This window comes from Leopardus geoffroyi, chromosome C2 (assembly GCF_018350155.1).
Source record: "Leopardus geoffroyi isolate Oge1 chromosome C2, O.geoffroyi_Oge1_pat1.0, whole genome shotgun sequence".
NCBI lineage: Eukaryota > Metazoa > Chordata > Mammalia > Carnivora > Felidae > Leopardus > Leopardus geoffroyi.
The window spans coordinates 49967656-49981117 of NC_059333.1; the positions used below are offsets into that span (position 1 = coordinate 49967656).

A 13462-nucleotide genomic window follows, 5' to 3' on the forward strand; every position below is an offset into this window, starting at 1 on the left:
AGAGAGAGAAAACTCTGAAGCAGCAGATCCAGCATTTTCAAATTTTAAGACTCAACTGAGAAGAGAAGAATTCATCCAGAGAAGGGTATAAATTCCACTTGACTAAATCTTAGCACCTTCCACACACCTCCATTAGGGAAAGGGTTGACATTACAAAGATTTTCCCATCCCTAATGGCTGTGGTTGAGAGTCTTGATTATACAATGTTTTGACTCGCACTTCAAAGTTCCCTCAATGTCTCCATCTATGTCCATGGGTAGTTCTCTAAATACAGCAGCTGTGCCATCTGTTTCAAATATTATTTCAGCCTCACTGTTTTGGGATAAATTTCATAAAGTGTATTGCATACACACACATTTAATTGAACAAACGAGAAGCCTTTCCAGTTTAAAAAAGCTTCCTAAATGACAAGAAGTGTCCAATTTCCATTCAAATGGTTACTCCGGGGCTTTAAAATGTGTGAATTCATCTAACAGAGGCTGGTGGTGTATTCTGAGGCAGATGGCTTGATTCTGTGAAGAAAAAAAATTAAGTGGATTTTACTATCAATCTTATTTTTTTTTGGCAAAAGACTGACATAATAAAGATGTGTGTATTACTGAGAATGCTTTTTAATAATGATTCTACCTTATGTTTTCCCCCAAGAATATGGTTAACTGACTAGGAAAATCTATTTAGAGATTTTATGTTTATCCATAATGATCAGTTTAGGAGAAAAAAAAAAAAGCCCACTAACAAAATTGCTGAAATACAAAAGGAAAATAATGCTCTACAACTTTCTAAAGGAGTCTGAGAAGAAAGGAATTCTGAAGTTTATCTGATATTTCCCTGTTGAATAGTTCCAAAGTCAATAAATTGAAAATTTTGAAGGAAGGAGAAGAGATTTCATTTCATGTAAGAATGTCTTTAGAGGAATATCTTCAGTATAGATGTTATGTCCAAGGCACTTTGCATATTTAATATGAACAATTTTAAAGCTGAGTCATTGGAATGATCCTCAGTCACTATTGCTATGTACTCTCAAATTTAGAGTCATGTTAGCATGTGTCAAACTTGTGTCAAAAGTTCTGTGCTCTAAAGGTCCTTTCAAGTCTTTCATGCTTTATGGAACATTATAATTTACCCCTCAAATTTACTCCATCCTTCTTCCATTTGTAGTTTGCATAATTGAGCTGTTTGTTAGCTCCTAATTAAAACCAATATGAGTTTCATTCTTCTTGGAAATGATTGTTCAGCAACCTTGGCCTAGGCCAATCAACCCACTGCTTCTTTTGGCATCAATCATTGGTTTAGGGATGAGCATATGACTTACACTGTTCCAATCAGACTAAAAGAAAATGCGTTTCTTTGATAGGTTGGAAAAGGTGATTTCTCTCTTCCAGTGGACATGGTCAGGGAAGCATGTAGCCTTTATAGCTACTGACAACTTCCTGAAACATAAAGAGAATCAACCTAAGGATGAAGTGAACAATGCAGATAGCAGGATGAAAAGTGGAAAGAACCTGCATCTTTGATCACATAACTGAGTCTTTGGATCCATGGCCTTGAAATTCACTATGCCTCTGGATTTGTCCTTGTGTTAGCTAATGCTCATTGTTAGAACAATTCTCATTGTCTATCCCAGTTGGAGTGAAGTTTTTTTAAGTGTAAAGTTTCTTTTTTGTGTGTGTATCATAGGCAAAATTATTTAAAGTCAACAAATTTTTAATTAAGGAATTTCACATGTTGTGATTCCTTCCATTGCCAATCACCTTGGTCCCTCCAAATTCTGAGTCGTAGTCTTCAAGATAGCCCTTTTTAAAAATAACTTTTTTCTAGGGGAGAGGAAGATGATTTATGCCTGTGACAGTGGAGTTGGAGGATCCCAAACTTGTTTCATCCCACGAACACAACTAGGTAACTAAAAAATCATCCTAAATACCCTAGAAATTGGCCTGAAGACTGACAAAACAAACTCCACAACTAAAGGGGGAGAAGAGGCCACATCAAAGAAGGTAGGAAGTGCAGAGATGCGGTTTAAAGGAGAAATGGATTGTGGGTGCTACAGAGGGGAGGGAGCTGCGGTTGCAGAGAAAGGTGAAAGAGAGGAGCACACAGGGGAATGTACAAGGAGAATGTTTCTTCAAAGCCACTGGCTTGGAAAAATGAGAGGGGCTGAATTTCATGAGTTCTTGCAACCAATGAGGTTAAAGCCTAGAGTTTTAAAGGTCAGTGGGCTTGGCTGAGCTGGAACCTGGAGGGCATTGTCCTGCTCCTGGAGAAAAGGCAGGCAAACAACCTAGGGGTAGAAGGCATGGAAACAAGGAAGTGAGGAATGCCTGGGGCACACAGTGGGGGAGATTATTAGCCCTTCTCAGAGTGTATCCCTGAGAGACAGTATTCATAGAGATGCCTCCCAGGAAAAAAGGAGTGGCTGATACCATTTCTTTCCACCCCACCCTTCGCATGAACATAGACCCACTTGTGGGAAGAAGTGCAGCACCAACACTGGATGCCTAACTTACTTACATCTAGCCCCACACCCCTGTGCTCTGGCAGGACTGTCCTTCTCATCCAAGCTTTCCTCAGTCCCGATGCAGTAGGCCCCTTCCCTAGAAGATCAGCACAAACCTCTGTCCACACCATGTCTCCTGACAAGAGAGCCCTATAGGACCTTAGTTATGATGGTGTTGGTGTCAGGTCTCATTTCACAGGTAGAGCACAACGAGTTAAAACTGTCCACATTTGGGCTAGGGACCAAACACTGTCCACAGCAGACAAGGGAAGCTTCTACAGATGACTGGTTTGAAGGATAGAGCAGCCAAAATACAACAGTAGAGTGCACACAGCACATTCTGGAGACACTCCCTGAAGTTTCAGGCCCTGGGAAGTACTTGACCTCTTCCTCATAAAACCATTACATTCAGGAGCAGGAGATATAGCTGTTTTTTTTTTTTTTTTTTTAAACCCACAGAAGAAGGCAGAAACTTAGACAAAATGAGTAAACAGAGGAATTTATCCCAAATGAAAGAATAAGATAAAGTCACAGCCAGAGATCTAAGTGAAACAGATACAAGTAACATGCCTGATGAAGAATTTAAAACAGCAAAGGTAAGGATATTGGGCTTGGCAAAAGAATGGAAGATATCAGTGAGACCCTTATCACAGAGATGAAACAGTTAAAAAAAGAAACAGAGATGAAGAATACAATAAACAAGATTGGAAACAGGTTGATGCAATGAACAGCAGACTGGAAGAAGCAGAGGAATGAATCAGTGGTGTAGAAGACAAAATAATGGAAAAATAATGAAGATGAATAAAAGAGGAATTGTACAACATGAGAATAAACTTAAGGAACTCAGTGACTTTATCCAATGTAATAACATTCATATAATAGGAGTCCCAGAAGAAGAAGAGAGAGAAAAGAGGAAAAACTTAATTTCAAGAAATCATAGCAGGAAACTTCCATAAACTGGGTAAGGAAATAGACATCCAGATCCAGGACCCACAGAGAACTCCCATCAAAATAAACAAAGTAAGCCAACACCAAGACACAGTGTAATTAAATTTGGAAAATATAATGATAAAAAATATTCAAAGCAGCAAAAGAAGTTCTTAATTTATAAGGGAAAAGTCATAAGGCTAGGTGGAGATTTCTTAATAGAAACTTGGCAAGCCAGAAGGAAGTGGCATCATATATTCTAAGTGCTGAATGGGAAAAATCTGCAGCCAAGAATACTCTATCCAGCAAGGTATCATTTAGAATAGAAGGAGAGATAAAGACATTCCCTGACAAACAAAAACTAAGGGAGTTCATGACCAACAAATTAGGCCTACAAGAAATATTAAAGAGGACTCGTTGAGTGCAAAGGAGAGACTAAAAGTGACAAAGACAAGAAAGGATCAGAGAAAATTCACAGAAACAGTGACAAAACAAGTAATAAAATGGTAATAAATACATATCTATCAATCATTACTTTGAATGTAAATGAACTAAATATTCCAATGAAAAGACATAGGGTGTCAGAAGTGATTAAAAAAGAAAAAAACAACAACCATCTATATGCGGCCTACAAGAGACTCATTTTAGACCTAAAGTCACCTGCAGATTGAAAGTGAGGGGGTGCAGGAGTGCCTGGGTGACTTAGTTGGGTAAGCATCTGACTCTTGATTTCAGCTCAGGTCATGATCTTGCAATTTGTGAGTTGAAGCCTCATATTGGACTCTGCACTGACAGGATTCTGCTGACATTCTCCCTCTCCCCCCTTCTCTTTGCCCTTCCTGCATGTTCTTTCTGTCTCTCAAACTGAATAAATTAAACTTAAAAAAAGTCTGTTAAAACAAAAGGTGAGGGGGTAAAAAAACATTTATCAAAAAAATGAAATCAAAAAAATCCAGAGTAGCAATACTTATATCAGAGAAACTGGAGTTTAAAACAAATACTAACAAGAGACAGAAAAGGGTACTATATAATAACAAAAAGGAAAATTCAAAAAGAAGATATAATAATTGTAAATATTTATACACTTAACATGAAGCACCAAAATATATAAAACAATAACAAACTAAAAGAACTAATTAATAATAACGCATTAATAGTAGGGGACTTTAACACCCCACTTACATCAACAGACATGTCATCTAAACAGAAAATAAACAAGGAAACAATGGCTTTGAATGACATACTGGAATAGATGGACTTAACAGATATATTCAGAACATTCCATACTAAAGCAGTAGAATACACATTCTTTTCAAGTGCACATGGAACATTCTCCAGAATAGATCACATATTAGGTCATAAAACAGGCCTCAACAAATACAAAGAGATTGAAATCATACCATGCATGTTTTCTGATCACATGCCATGAAACAAGAAGTCAACCACAAAGAGAAATTTGGAAAGATCACAAATACATGCAGGTTAAACAACATGCTACTAAACAATGAATGGGTCAACCAGGAAATCAAAGAAGAAATAAAAAAATACATGGAAACAAATGAAAATGAACACAACAGTCCAAAACTTTTGGGATGCAGCAAAAGGGTCCTAAAGAGTAAAGTGTATAGGAATGCAGGCCCACCCGAAGAAGCAAGAAAAATATCAAATAACCTAAACTCACATCTAAAGAAGCTAGAAAAAGAACAATAAATGAAGCCTAAAGCCAGCAGAAGGCAGGAAATAGCAAAGATTAGAACAGAAATAATTTATACAGAAACTAAAAAAAAAAAAAAATTGAATATCAATGAAATCAGGGGCTGGTTCTTTGAAAAAAATTAATAAAATTAATAATCCCTAGCCAGACTTATCAAAAAGATAAGAGAAAGGACCAAACTAAATAAAATCACAAACGAGAGATGAGAAATAACAATCAACACCACATAAATACAAACAATTATAAGAGATTATTATGAAAAATTATATACCAACAAACTGAACAACGTAGAAGAAACAGAAGAATTCCTATAAATATATAAATTACCAAAACTGAAAGAAGAAGATAGGAAATTTGAATAGACCAATAAACAGCAAAGAAATGGAATCAGTAATCAAAAAAAGTCCCAGCAAACAAAGGTCCAGGGTCAGATGGCTTCACAAGTGAATTCTACGAAACATTTAAAGAAGAGTTAATACCTACTCTTATCAAACTATTACAAAAAATAAAAAAAGGAAGGAAAACTTCCAAATTCATTCTATGAGGCCAGAATTACCCTGATACCGGATAGACTCTACTCAAAAACAAAAACAAAAAAAACTGCAGGCCAATACCCCTGATAAACATGGATGCAAGAATTATCAGTAAAATACTAGCAAACAGAATCCAACAATACATTAAAAAATTATTCACCACAAACAAGTGGAATTTGTTCCTGGGTTGCAAGGGTGGTTCAATATTCACAAATCAATCAGTGTGATATACCACATTAATAAAAGAAAGATTAAGAATCATATGATCATTTCAATAAATGCAGAAAAAGTATCTGACAAAGTACTACGTTCATTCATGGTAAAAACTTTCAACAAAGTAGGTTTAGAGGGAACACACCCCAAAATTACAAAGGCCCTATATGCAAAACTCACAGCTAATATCATCCTCAATGGGGAAAAACTGACAGCTTTTCCTCTAAGGTTAGGAATAAAACAGAGATGTCTACTCTCACCACTGTTATTTAATAGAGTACTGGAAGTCCTAGCCTCAGCAATCAAACATCAAAAGGAAATAAAAGGCATCCACATCAGCAAGGAAGTGCTTAAATTTTCACTATTTGCAGATTACATGATACTCAGTATAGAAAACCCAAAAGACTCCACCAAGAAAATGCTAGAATTGACAAATTAATTCAGTGAAGTAGCAGGATACAAAATCAACAGCAATCTGTTGCATTTCTATACACAAATAATGAAGCAGTGGAAAGAGAAATTAAGGAATCAATCCCATTTACAATTTCACCTCCCCCAAATAAAATATATCTGGGAATAAACTTAACCAAAGAGGTGAAAAGGTCTGTACTCTGACAACTATAAAACACTAATGAAAGAAATTGAAGATCATACAGGTAAAGAATGGAAAGACATTCCATGCTCATGGATTGTAAGAACAAATATTGTTAAAATGTCTTTTCTACCCAAAGCAATCTACACATTTAATGCAATCCCTATTAAAATACCACCAGCATTTTTCACAGAGATAGAAGAAACAATCTTAAAATTTATATGGAATCACAAAAGACCCTAAAAGCCAAAGCAACCTTGAAAAAGAAAAGAAAAGCTGGAGGCATCACAATTCCAGACTTCAAGTTACATTACAAAGTGGTAATGATCAAAACAGTATGGTATTGGCACAAAAAATAGACATATAGATCAATAGAACAGAATAGAAAACCCATAAATGAACCCACAACTATATGGCTAATAAATCTTTGACAGAGCAGGAAAGAATATCCAAAGGGAAAAAGACAGTCTCTTCAACAGAGGGTGTCGAGAAAACTGGACTACTTTCATACACCATACACAAAACTAAATTCAAAATGAGTGAGTGACGTAAATGTGAGACCTGAAGCCATAAAATTCCTAGAAAAGAACACAGGGAGTAACTTCTTTGACATTGGCTGTAGCAAATTCTTTCTAGATATGCCTCCCAAGGCAAGGGAAACAAAATAAAAAACTAGCAGGACTACATCAAAATAAAAAGCTTCTGCACAGCAAAGAGAGTAGTCAATAAAACTAATATACAATGTACTGAATGGGAGGAGATATTTGCAAATGACATATCTGATAAAGGGTTAGTATCGAATATACATAAAGAACTTATAAAGCTCAACATTAAAAACACAAATAATCCAACTAAAAATGGGCAGACATATGCATCAATGTAGAAAAAACTAGAATGTATTAGGCTAAGCAAAATAAGTCAGTCACAGAAAGACAAATATCATGTGATTTCATTCATATGCAGAATTTAAGAAACAAAATAGATGAACATAGGGAAAGGGAAGGAAAAATAAGATAAAAACAGAGAGGGAGGCAAACCATAAGATACTCAAACAGAGAACAAACTGAGGGTTTCTGGAGGGGTGTTGGGTGGGGGGAAGGGCTGTGATGGGCATTAAGGAGGGCACTTGTTGGAATGAGCACTGGGTGTTATATGTAAGTGATACATCACTAAATTCTACTCCTGAAACTTTCATTACACTATATGTTATCTAACTTGCATTTAAATCAATCAACCAGTCAATCAAGCTGCAGTAAAAATAAAAATGGACAGAAGATATAAATAGAAAATTTCCAAAGAAGACATACAGATTGCTAACGGACACATGACAAGATGCCCAACATCACTGATTATCAGATAAATGTAAATCAAAACTACAATAAGATATCACTCCAAACCCGTGAGAATGGCTAAAATCAACAACAGGAATTGGCGAGGATGTGGAGAAAGGGAGCCTTCTTAAACTCTTGGTAAGAATGCATTTAGTAAGCTACTCTGGAAAACAGTATGCAGCTTCCTCAAAAAGTTAAAAATAGAACTATCCTAAAATCCAGCAATTGCACTGCTAGGTATTTACCCAAAGAAATAAAAAAATACTAATCCAAAGGAATATACATGCACCCCAATGCATATAGCAATATTATCTAAAAATAGCCAAATTATGGAAACAGCCTAAGTGCCCATCATTGATGAATGGATAAAGATGGTTGGTAAATATTCAATGGAATATTTACTCAGCCATAAAGAAGAATGAAATCTTTCCATTTGCAATGATATGGATGGAGTTAGTATTATGCTAAGTGAAATAAGTCAGAGGAAGACAAATGCCATATGATTTCTCTGATATGTGGAATTTAAGGAACAAAAGAAATGAGTAAAAGAAAACAAAAGAGAAAGACTGGTAAACTAAGAAACAGACTCAACTCTAGAGAACAAACTGATGGTTATCAGAGGGGAGGTGAGTGAGGTGATGGGTTAAATAGTTGATGAGGATTAAAGAGTACTCTTGTGATGAGCACAGGTGTTGTATAGAAGTATTGAATCACTCTAGTGTACATCTGAAACTAATATAGGAATATTACACTTTATGTTAACTAACTTGAATTTAAATAAAGAAAATAACACTTCTTAATCCACAGTTGTCATGTCAGTTAATCCACACTTCTTTTACTTGGGCTTCTTTGATCTCTACTTGAATATGGACATACTTTCAAAAATTCTCCACCTATAAACTCTGGGATCCAGTTTCTTCAAGAAATGTATTTTAGGGCCATGCTTAGGGTCAGAGTGGATGGATCTGTCTGGTTCTGTATTATAGTTCTTTCTCACAGATTTAAACACAATTCTGTGAGTAAAGCAAACCACATATTTACTGTGAGGTATTTCCAATGATATGGGTCTATAGAAAAAACCCCGTTGGGCTGTACCTCGAGTGGAGTGAGGTTGTTGTTGTTGTTGTTTGTACTTGCACATAAAAGTGTCTCGATAGATATACCTGAGGATTTGGCTTAGGGGTGGCCCCATGAAGCTCAATTGTGTATGTTATGAGACTATCTCTGTGTCATGAGTGGTATCTTCCTGCTCTGAATCAGAAATTCTGGAGGTGAAACCCAGAAGCCTATGCTTTAATAAGCCAGGTGATTGTGTTTGTGATTGTGTTTGAAGATCACTGAACTAAGTATTTCAAGCAGATGTGTAATTTGTAAACTCTTGTGTTTTCTTAGGATTCTCCGATATAGAATAATAAAATAGTTATCATAGTGATAAGGTGATTCACAATGTAAAGAACTCACTGAAGACATGTTCATGATTTTGACTTTTGGTTTTGCCAAGCAATATCATTGCTAATAAATTGTTTTGCTTATGGTAGGGAGTTACCCGGTTGTGTGTGTGTGTACCTCCAACTTGGAAACCTCATTGCCATTGGACAACCTGGCAGAAGTTGTTTAAGTCAGGTTGGAGGATTTGGGGAAAATTTTCAGGGCAGGGTTGTCAAGCCCTTGGCCCCAGAGGATTTTACCTATGGTAGTTTTTATGATGTGGACTTAGGAAAAGGGAGAGGGTGTTAACATAGGTTCTTTCAAAGGCAGACTTTTTATCTCTCTCTCTCTACTAATTCAGTACTCAGCTGCCCTCTGGTCTGATCACAGTTCCATAGTTCCCTGAGAATCAGTTGTTAAGCCTTTAATTATGATTGCTTTGAACTTGTTTGAGACTCTGATGTCAAAGTTCTCCTATTAAGGTTTTTGATCACAGTTTTCTGTCTTAGTTTGCCCTATGTAGTCACATATTGCTGCATTTCTGCTCACACAATGGCAGCCTCTCTCTTCTTGGTGCCTCCCGTTAAGTGATGATAAATGTTTTCTATCCAGCCCCAGAAGATTCATAACTTGCTGTTACTTACAGAGGCCTCCTAAAGCTTGGAGGAAGCTGAAGCCTAGGGCAGGATTGTAATTTATTTCATTCATTCACTTGTTCCTCAATACTTATTGAGTACCTACTATGTGCCCTTAGGCCCCATTTAATAATGGCAAAAACATGATTGGAATAAAAGAATCGTAACTCCTATACTAGTGCTCTTGTCACTATCCTCTTTCTTAAATGGCATTAGAATAAAAAAAAAGAAACTAAATAAAAAGCAATGAAACACAAATAAATAAGAAAAGGAAAGAAAAAAAGAAAAAATAGCAAAGAGAAAAAGTCAGTTGGGAGCTAAGTGCCTCTGGATGGCTATGCATACACATTTACTTTTCTGTCTCCAAAGTTCCATTTGAATGAGTGAATAAATATAAAATTAAGAAAAAACAATGTAACAGCAGGAAATGTAAAGGTTGATATCAGCAGAAGCAAGAAATTTCTGGAAGATATAAAGCATATGAGATTAGATCCATGGGGTAACCAGATAGAACTGATAACTGCAGTTAATACAAATGAAAGAGATTAGTATTGGAGGAAGAAGGGAATTTTATTTTTGTTTTGTTTTTTGAACACAACTTTGGGAAAACCCCTAGATCATAATCATTAGGAGCTAGAGGCAGGAATCATCTATTGGACACTGAATAGGAAGATCAGTAAAACTGGGACATTCCAAGCACTTGGAAAATGCATACCCACATAGCTCTCGCAGAGCTGGCACAGTTTGAGAACTAATAAATGGATTTTGTCACTGGTAGTAAGAAGGGACATTTAAACTGAGTATTGGAGCTAAAAAGAGAAGTTGGGTGGTATCAGCTGCCAGCGGGGTAATATCAGCTGCCAATAGGGTAAACTTTCCTACATCCTGACAGCAAACTCCTACCTTCTTTAACAGAGAGGTATCTCTGATAACAGGTCTAAGCTCACTTATCATAGCCTTGGGTTTTGTCCTTTGCAATCAAATTCAGTCACAGGGAACTGTGACCTTCACACTGGCCATGTGTATCAATTACCCTAATCTGTCACTTATAAACAAACATTTAAGAGTCTTCAGAAATATAACAGCATAAAAATGAGTTACCAACTTTAACAAATCAAAATGATTCTTGCTGAAATTGAATTACTAGAGAAATATAGAAAAGATGGCTAAAACAATTTAGTATCTTCAGAGAGATTTGAGGGGACACAATATTCATATAACTATAATGCACTGCTAAGAAAAAGTGAAGTGTAAGAATTTATAGAAATTAGAAAACCTTGGGGTGCCTGAGTGGCTCAGTCATTTAAGTGTCCGACTTCAGCTCAGGTCGTGATCTCTCACTTCATGAGTTTGAGCCCCACATCAGGCTCTGTGCTGACAGTTCAGAGCCTGGAGCCTGCTTTGGATTTTGTGTCTCCCTCTCTCTGCCCCTCCCCTGCTTCCTCTCTGTCTCTCTGTCTCTCTTTCTCTGTCTCAAAAATAAATAAACATTAAAAAAATAAAAAATAAATTAGAAAACCTCTACATGATTGTTGAAATAAATGTAACAGGGCAACTAATGATGTAGAATAGAAAGTTCTTAATTCCCCAAAGCTTCTTCATATATATTGATAAGACCAGTCACTCTGGAACTAATTTTCTTTCAAAAAAGTGTCACTTGAATGGACACAATTAACCCAATGCCTGGGTTAAAGGGGATAATATGGACTTCTTTGGTTGACAAAGGCTCACTGTAATCTGACTTCAGAATGCTCAGTTGATTACTGGAAAGAAGATGGAAATATTTGCATAGGGAAGAAGAAATTATCCAAGAGGGAAGATCAATTCTTTCCCTTTTGAGGTTTAATCTCTTTAGTACCTCTCTGGCTGACTAGGTCTGTGAAAAGTCCAGCGGTATAAAAGGCACCAAGTTTCTCAGGGAGGAACTCACCGTGGGAGTAAGTAGAATCTGGAAAGGTGTGCAAAGGTCAACATTATAGTGAAAGGTTAACTTGGGGAGTGTTATGTATGGGCTGTCATGCAGCGGCTACAAGAAATACCCATGAGCCCAACCACCTTGGCAGATTAGTCAGGGTAGCAAATAATGACAAAGTTTGTATGTGAGCTGAAAGAGCTATATTCTTGGAGTTTTGATCATCAGAGAAATTTGTGCAAGGGCTTGTACCTGTGTAGGCAAAACTGTAGTGATGGACAAAGTATCATAATAGTTTTCAAAAGTGTTCCTGTTGTAAGTGACAAAAGGAGTCGTATTATCAGACTCCTCATACTCAAGTTCTCCCTGTCAGTTGATTGATGAAAGAACTGGGGCAAACTTTTGGGTTTCTGTGAGATTTAGGGAAAAGAAAGATTATCTCCAGAAAGGTTTAGTTGTCAGAAAAATTGAAAAATACAAAGGATGTGACTAAATTCATACTCCCCAACAGCTGAAGTTAATCACACTAATTACCTAAAAATTTCAGTTGAAAAACTGAATAGTAGAATATGTGTGGTTGAAAACCAAGTCAATTTTATGGAAGATCAAGCCCAGAAGTTTCCTCAGAATGTAGTGTGAACAGAGATGAAAATTGTGGAGCTTGGAAGAAAGGATGTCATTCAGTACATGAGGTATAAATATTCACAAGGCTGGTGAGATGTTCAGAAATCCCAGTATCTACCCAGTGAAACATTTATAAGGAGTAACTGGAGGGGATAGAAGGAAAGATACAATCACAGTCATAATAAAAGAATACTTTTGTGTTTTGTATTAGTGTTTTCATTAAAAAAACAAAAACAAAAACAGGGGCACCTGGGTACCTCAGTCTGTTAAGCATCTGACTCATGATTTTGGCTCAGGTCATAGATATCGTGGTTTGTGAGTTTGAGCCCCGCATAGTGCTCTGTGCTGACAACACGAAGTCTGCTTGGCATTCTTGGTCTCCCTCTCTTTCTGCCCCTCTTCTGCTCGTGCTCTCTTCCTCTCAAAAATAAGTAAATAAATATTAAAAAAATAAAAAAATAACAAGTGTTAGCAGAAATGTGGAGAAATTGGAGCGCTTGTGCATTGTTGATGAGAATGTACAATGGTGGAGTCACTGTGCACAATGACATGTCAATTCCTCAAAAACTTAAACAGAGAATTATCATAGGATCCAGTGATTTAACTTCTGGGCATATACTCTAAATCAATGAAAACAAGAACTGGAACGGATGTTTGTACACCCATGTTCATGGCATTATTCACAATAACTAAAAGGTACTCACAACCCATGTCCATTATTGGATAAATGGATGCATAAAATATGGCATGCATACAATGGAAAATTCTTCAGTCTTAAAAAGGAAGGAAATTCTGATATATTCTACAACATAGATGAAACTTGAGGGCATTATGATAAGTGACATAAGTCAGTCACAGAAGGACAAATACTGTATGACTCATGAGGTTCCTATATTAATCAAACGGAAAGTAGAATGGTGGTTTCCAGAGGCTGGGGGAGGGAGGTAATAGGGACTTGCTGTTTAACGGGCGTAGTGTTTTGGTTGGGCAGGATGAAAATGTTCTGGAGGTGAATGGTGGCGATGGTTGCACAAGGCAGTACAAGGGAGAGGCACAGTG

General features: G+C 36.7%; 1 non-coding gene across 1 annotated transcript; it reads right to left on the minus strand.

Moving 5' to 3' along the window:
* Window positions 1-8777: 8777 nt before the first annotated feature.
* Window positions 8778-8905, minus strand: LOC123576301. The gene has a single exon (XR_006701308.1). It is a non-coding gene; the product is annotated as a small nucleolar RNA SNORA18 (small nucleolar RNA).
* Between the last annotated feature and the right edge of the window lie 4557 nt (window positions 8906-13462).